The 8,006-nt window shown below is 41.2% G+C and overlaps 1 protein-coding gene across 1 annotated transcript in view; it reads right to left on the bottom strand.

Annotated features, from left to right (window-relative positions):
• Positions 1-2,310, bottom strand: part of LOC143275528 (serine/threonine-protein kinase PAK 3-like) — a 53,293-nt gene extending 50,983 nt beyond the window's left edge. Inside the window, 1 exon segment of the mRNA XM_076579707.1 lies at positions 2,033-2,310. The gene's annotated coding sequence lies outside the window, so the exon portion shown is untranslated.
• Positions 2,311-8,006: the final 5,696 nt, after the last annotated feature.

Genomic DNA, 8,006 nt, shown 5'->3' with positions numbered 1-8,006 from the left:
CATTTAGTCACACAGAAATAAATAAATAAAATAATAATAATAATAATAATAATAACAATAGTAATAACAATAACACTCATATGTGAATGCACAAGCACTTACATACATAAATGTGTCAGATTCATGTTTGTACCATTTATGTGCTGCTCCCCCACCCCCCACCCCCCATATTCCAAGTGTGACCCTGGTACACTTGGTAATAGACATTCTGTTCTTTTCTATTCTGTATGAGAGCTTTAAAAAAAAAAATTTTTTTAAACAAAAAAAAACTCAAAGTGCTTTACAATAAGAAGCCAGTCAGACAAACCACACACACACACACACACACACACACACTCACAGACACACAAGCACACATGTATTCACACACACACACACACACACACACACACACACACACACACACGGAAAAAATTGATGTCAATCCACAGAACACTGGATGGGGTGCCTTAATCATAAACTGATGCAGAAACTGCATGAAAAGGGGATGTGTTTAGGTGTTTAAATGGACAAGTGAATGACTGACAGACTGAATAGGTAGTGAATTACAGGTTTGTAAAGCTGAACAATTAAAAGCTTTCCCACCATGAAGGAGCAGAAGGAAGAATCTTATTTAATATCCTTTCACACAAACACTGTATTTCTCTCTTCCTGAGACATATGTTCCTAATGTTATCTCAGGTATTGAATAAAGATTAGTAGGAGTATGTGAGGAAGCAATTTAAAATCTTTCCTCACTGAAGCTGTAATATCAAATTCAGTTATGAATTACAACCAACTCTGTATCACCATCAGATCAGAACATAAGAAGGCAAGTTTGGGATATGACACATTTTGACTGTTTTGTATGAGTCATATGACATCACTCACAATTTTACATAAGCAAATACATGCATTTGTGTTGGTATGCATACAGACTCATACATATATGCACATATCTCACCAAGATAAAAATGAAGCTACAGATGAAAATAGAACTATGTGTAAGGAAACACACACTGAAAAATATATGTTTGGTCACAGCACAGACACACAATGTACTGATGCACTGTGTGAGTGTGTGTGCTTAGTGTGCGTGTGTGTGCGTCACTCACACACACACACACACACACACACACACACATTTTTGCACTTTCAACCCTTTCTCTTTTTGACAAGCAGCTAATTCTATCAGTTGATATTTTGCTGCTGGGGGTCAGCTGAAGTATGGTCAGGTGAACAAAAAAAAAGAAAGAAAAAAAGGTGGCTGGAAGATGATGTTGGTTACATAGTACAATGCTTGTCCCCCTTTAGAGGAAAATTCTGCCATGCACAATATTTTCAGACTCATCACAAAAAAGGCTTTAAATAATCATTCTATTTAAAAATCAGGTGTTTTGTTTGTTCATTTGCAATACAATTATCAACCTGCTCTATTCATATTTCAATTTAATTAGTTGATAACAACAATGGGGCAGGGAATATGAAAAAACAACAACCTTATTTTGTAAGCTCTCATAACAGTGGTTCAGTGTTTCTTTACAAGACACCGTGTGGAGAGAAATTCTTCTTGCAAGTTTTTGCTGTTAATGCATCTTTCAGCTGCACCATCACAGGGGAATTTGCAACTGTTTCTGAGTTTGTTTTTGCTGTTATTGTTTTTCGTGTTGTTTTCACCCACAATTATCATGGTGATTATTGGTTTTATAAATACAATATGGTACAACTAGGTTATGTCCAACTTTAGCAACAACTATATTGTATCATCATTACTACAATTATTTTTATATTGTAACTATAGTGGTCTCCTTAATTATTTCATACATTGATACATGCACTTGACATTCTCTCTGTGCACGCAAATAATAGTTCGGCTGGAGTGGTGCTTCTTTAGGTTTTTATTTCTTTTTAATATTCACGCTGGTGTTGACTGGCATTCACAACTGGCTTAAAAATAAAATTAAAAAAAATAAAAAAACGCGTCAACGAACGTTAAAAAAGACACAGGTGACAGACTTCCAAGCACGCAAAACACGATGACTCATTTTTTTACCTTTGAATCTCTAAACCGAACAAGTGTCAACTCCTCTCTGATTTCACTCCAGTCCTCAAAGGCAAAGCAGACGACAACTTTCTCTCTTCGCGGCAACTGGCGCTAAAACAAGATGATCTTCCCTGTGACTTAGAAAAGACTGCAGTTGAAATGAACTTATTATTTCTGGGTAAACTTCCGTCTCACAAAATTCGTGGTGGCAAGATACACGCTTAAAGCTGACAATTTGTAATTCAGTTGTTACACACGCACGCTCCAGGAAGTATTCTGCAAGGCGATCTTCAAATCTCGTTGTTTTGTCACGTGAGATCAATTGAGGCCCGTTTAAGGATTAAACGTGGATTCCTGACGTGTCAACATCGACAGATTACACATGATTACCTCAACATCTGTGTCTTCTTGGTTCTTTTACTCACGATTATCAGTCTTGTTTGGGCTAGCGTGTTTGTAACACATGCGCACATACGTTCACCAGTGCACGTGCATTGGCACTAACAGCCGCAGTAGCAGTAGCTCAAGGAGGCGTCACTGCGTTCGGACAAACCATATACGCTACACCACATCTGCCAAGCAGATGCCTGACCAGCAGCGTAACCCAACGCGCTTAGTCAGGCCTTGAGAGCCACAGTCATACACACACACTGACGAACACACACACTATGCGCGCGCGGCACTGGCGCGCATACACACACTACGCGCACGCAGGCACACACACACACACACACACACACACACACACACACATACGTACACCTGTGCACGTGCACTCAGTGATTCAGTGCCCGCCGGGGCACTCAGTGATGGCACTGGCGGCTGCCACTGAACACACACGCCGTACTCGTGGTCACAGTCACACACACACACACACACACACACACACACTGACAAACACACACACTATGCGCGCGCACCGGCGCGCAATGTACACACACACACACACACACACACACACACACACATATACACACACATAACACACTGATGTAAGCATGCACGCGCATACCGCACACTGGGACTCTCGCTGTCTCCAGCTGTCTGTCTCTTCTTTGCCGGTGTGTGTGTGTGTGTGTGTGTGTGTGCCGCGTGAGTGTGTGTGTGTGTGTGTGTCTTTGTGTACGTGTGTGTGTCTGAAACTAAAATGGATGGCGCGCTCAGTGTCAGTCAGTATAGCGACATGCTGTCCCTGGAAACCGGGAGCAGCCAGAATTTCACCGGCACAGAGAAAAATTTGTTGTGACAAAAACTAAGAGTCATACAATACTATACAATACAATACAAATACCAACAATCGCACACAACAACAACAACAACAACAACAAAATCACCTTACACTACCACCACTCCCAGCAATCCCTCTGGCCTCTCAGTGTCCTGTCTCGTCAGTGATGGTGACGGTTCCAATCATTCAGTTAAAACAAGACTGTCTAAAGTTGCTGGGGTTTTTTGTTTGTTTTTGTTTTTGTTTTTTGTTGTTGTTTTTTGGTTTGTTTGTTTTTGTTTTTTGTTGTTGTTTTTGTTTGTTTGTTTTTGCTTTTGTTTTTGTTGTTGTTGTTTGTTTTTGCTTTTGTTTTTGTTGTTTTTTTGTTTTTGTTTTTTTCTGGTTTGTTTGTTGTTGGGGTTTTTTTGTTTTGTTTTTGTTTTTTGGTTGTTTTTTTTTGGGGGGGGGTGTTTTTTTTTGGTTTTGTTTTGTTTTTGTTTTTTTTGGTTTTTATGTTTTGCTTTGTTTTGTGGTTTTGTTGTTGTTGTTGTTTGTTTTGTTTTGTTTTGTTTGGGGGGGGGGGGTTTGGTGGGGGTTAATATAGAAAAGAAAAAAAAAGGTAGAAATATAAATCAGGCTTTTCAGCCACATGAACTGAGCCAGCACCAAATCCTATACAGGCAAACTTCCCAGCGATGTTCGGACACTGACTGATGGACACTTTTGATCTCTCCGTCCCTCAGTCCTGCCCTCCCAGCGTTATCCCCGTGACAGTGACGGCAGTAATGAACTGTCTGTTAATAAAAATTATATAAACCGGAGCCACCCCACTTCAATGGAAATTGGTGTTTCAGAATGCAACACTGATTGTCAGTCCGGCCGGGCCACACACACACACACACACACACACACACACACACACACTGCAGCTGCACCCTCCTATGTGGTAGAAACCAGTTGTGATCATCATCGTGTTAGGTTTTTTGTTTTGCTTTTAACCCCTTCACTGCTGCACATTGAAAACATCACAAAGAAAGCAAGCAAAGCCCTCGGATTCCTGAGACAAAATCTAAAAATTGCTTCCAATGACCTCAGTGAGAGAAAAAGCGTACCTAACCTTTGTGTTAGACCCTTGCTTGGATACTCCAGCTCAGTTTGGGACCCTCACAAGACAGGATGCATAAGAAAAATCGACTGAGAGTAAACATCCGAGAGAAGGGCAGCTAGATTCGTCTTGAACCGATATCATCGGCGTGCAAGCGTAACAGATATGCTTCAAAAGCTCAAGTGGCCATCTCTCCAGAAGTGACGCCAGGCATCTAGAGTCACAATGCTCTACAAAATAGTCAATGACCACTGAGGTACAAATTAACAAAAGCGTCTTGGTTAACTCAATCAATACGGCCAGTCCTCTCTGCCGGCCTCTACACAGACCCCTCGGATGTCCAGTGGGTGTCTGGATGACCCAACCTTTAGCTTCCGTCGTCAGAATTGTGGTATTCTTTGTCAACATTCACGTCTTCAGTATAAGAGCCTTCTGCTTGCAATATTTTGATGATGGTAATTGGGCTGAAACGCTGTTAACGTCGTCTCTTTCGCCGTTCGTATGGAGAGAGTTAAACCAGCAGCCGTGAGAGACAGGATGTCACACGACCAGCAGTTCAAAAGGCTTGCACTGAGATCAAAAGCAGCAATATAGACTCTTTTCGTTCCTTCCATGAGCCATCCGCGAGTGGGATGAACTCCCAGCCCACGGCATAGTAGAGGCAGACTCCTCCACCAGCTTCAAGAACAGGGTCTCCTCCCACCTCAACTGTGCCGGGACTCTGGACAGCCTCACAGCCGCGAGACTTCAGGAGTACAGTTGGCCCAAAACATGCTCACCAACCGTATCGTAATTGTATGAATGTGAGAGTGTCTGGTTAGGTAGGTAGTGGGTAGGGGGGTGCTGGTAGGAGGGCGCGTGCGGCGGGGGGTGCCAGGAGCCGTCATTAGGATGCCCTGCCTGTGACTTCTCGCCCCCTCTGATTCAGTTAGCGGGCAGGAGGGAGTGTGTGAATGTGATTTGGAGCAAATGTGGTTTTTTTGTTTGTTTTTTTGTTTTGTTTTGTTTTTCCAGTTAGCAATCAGGGAAATAGATTTGGAGCAAATGTTTGTTGTTTTTATTTATTTGTTTGTTTTTTTCTGCAGCCGGCTTGCGGAAACCCCCAAATCTGTGGCTAAATAATCAGAGAGTTGATTGTGGCCACACAACAGAAGAAGAAGAAGAACCTTTGTGAAATGAATCTAAGGTACAGTTAGTAAAGAGTGGTAATTCTCTCCATTCATTCGGTACACAGCTTCAAGTCAATGCTGCTTGTGCTACCGACTCGTCAGCTAGCACACAGGTGAATAACAGGTATACTGGAACAAAGCGGCCAAACCGCGGCTTCCTCAAAAAAAGAAGCGCCGGGCTCGTCCTATACCAATCATTTGACATGTGCACACAGCAGCAATGACAGGAGAAAATGCAAACACAAATTAGCTTTTATTCAAGACTGGCATAGCCTTTTAACTCTTTCCATACGAACGGCGAAAGAGACGACGTTAACAGCGTTTCATCCCAATTACCATTATCAAAATATTGCAAGCGGAAGGCTCTTATACTGAAGACGTGAACGTTGACAAAGAATACCACAATTCTGACGACGGAAGCTAAAGGTTGGGTCATCCAGACACCCACTGGACATCCGAGGGGTCTGTGTAGAGGAGAAGAGAGGACTGGCCGTACTGAGTGAGTTAATCCCGAATAAACTACACAAAATATACAGACAACAATACAGAAGAAACACTTGGTTGCCTCGATGGTGAAGCTACCCTCGTTTGTCACTGTACTTTATATTTCTTGCATACTTTCAATTTTTGACTCACTTGTGTAAACAAAGTGAATATGTTTTAACCCGGTGTTCGGTTGTCTCTGTGTGTGTGTGTGTGTGTGTGTGTGTGTGTGGTAAACTTTAACTCACTCAGTACGGCCAGTCCTCTCTTCTCTTCTACACAGACCCCTCGGATGTCCAGTGGGTGTCTGAATGACCCAAACTTTAGCTTCCGTCGTCAGAATTGTGGTATTCTTTGTCAACATTCACCTCTTCAGTATAAGAGCCTTCCGCTTGCAATATTTTGATGATGGTAATTGGGGTGAAACGCTGTTAACGTCGTCTCTTTCGCCGTTCGTATGGAGAGAGTTAACATTGACATTTTCTCCGCAAATACTTTGTCAGCTGACACCAAATTAGGCATAAAAATAGGAAAAATTCAGTTCTTTCCAGTCATCTTGTTTAAAACAATACTGCACCTCTGGGATGGGCACACACACACACACACACACACACACACACACACACACACACACACAAATGACGCCTAATTATATGCAAACTGCATTTACTGTCATATTTATATTTTTTGTATTCTCTAAACTTGGCACTTTGATCTGATATTCTGACCCAACAACAACAGCAGTCATTATTATCATTTTTTGTTCAAACAGGAACTTCTTTTGCTAAGCATGGAAGTTTTATTTATTTTGCAAACGTTTTGGTGCAGATAGTAAAAAAGGGAAATTACTCTGTAATTAATGCTAGGGGACTTGATTTATCACAAGTGAGTCTTGAAGGCCTTGCCTCTCTTGTTGTTATTGATTTTGCGGAACGATTTGCGGACAGCAGCATAACCCAACGTACTTATCAGGCCTTGAGTGCATGCTTATATATTTGTGTACTTATCAGAGTGGATTTCTTTTTACGTATTTTGCCAGAGGACAACACGTACTCTTGTTGCACGTCAGTTCAGTTGCCATGGGTTCTTTTCCAGTGCGCCAAGTGCATGCTGCACACCCGGGCGGCGGTACCTCAGTTTATCGTCTCAGTTTGATTTTCCAGTCAAACTTGGGAGAAAGGGCCAGAGATGGATTCGAACCCACTGGGGGTTCAATATTCTACAAATTAGCTCAGAACACTTTACAATAAACAAACAAACATTAGAAAGATAAATCATTTAATTAGTTAATTTAAAAAAAAATAATAATAAAAAAACAGAGACCACACTACTGGTGGCGTCATTGTCAATATCAAACATATCAAGTACAAAGCTGCGCATTTCTTTCTGCATGCATAGAAAATACAAAAGAAACAAAAATGCATGATGATGTACATCATTAAGATTACTGTCTGATAAATTCATATACAGATAGGCCGGGATGACCAAATAAACGAACACATGTGAGAACTGAACCACATTCTTGTCTTTCTTGAACAAAATGTGATTGGACACACACACACAAACGTACACACACACACACACACACACACACACACACACACACACTGGCACACACACACAGGTATTAAGAACTTAAAAACATCACAAAGTTTGATGAAACCAGTAAACGGAAATAATGTGCATTGATTTACCATCGCCTTTCCACTTCTAAATCTCTGTTACTATTAATGTATTTACAACCTTTTAAGCCTATGTTATTTCTCGTAAAAATAATCAGAAGCAAAAAGAGCTCGGTTAAAACTTTCTCCATGATTATGCGTGATCGCGAGTAAAATATCAAGATACAGTAGAATTCGTACTCACCTCTTATGATATCAAATAAGAATTGTGCACATAAATTTGTTACAAAAATATGCATGGGAATGCCTTTTAATATAAAAGCGCCTTCAAACATGATCAGTTGAGGAATGGGACGCAACCGCAGCTTACTACAATTGTCTCCTATTATTTGATTCC

The sequence above is a fragment of the Babylonia areolata genome, chromosome 30 (assembly GCF_041734735.1).
Source record: "Babylonia areolata isolate BAREFJ2019XMU chromosome 30, ASM4173473v1, whole genome shotgun sequence".
NCBI lineage: Eukaryota > Metazoa > Mollusca > Gastropoda > Neogastropoda > Buccinidae > Babylonia > Babylonia areolata.
This window is presented reverse-complemented; position numbering and strand designations above follow the sequence as displayed.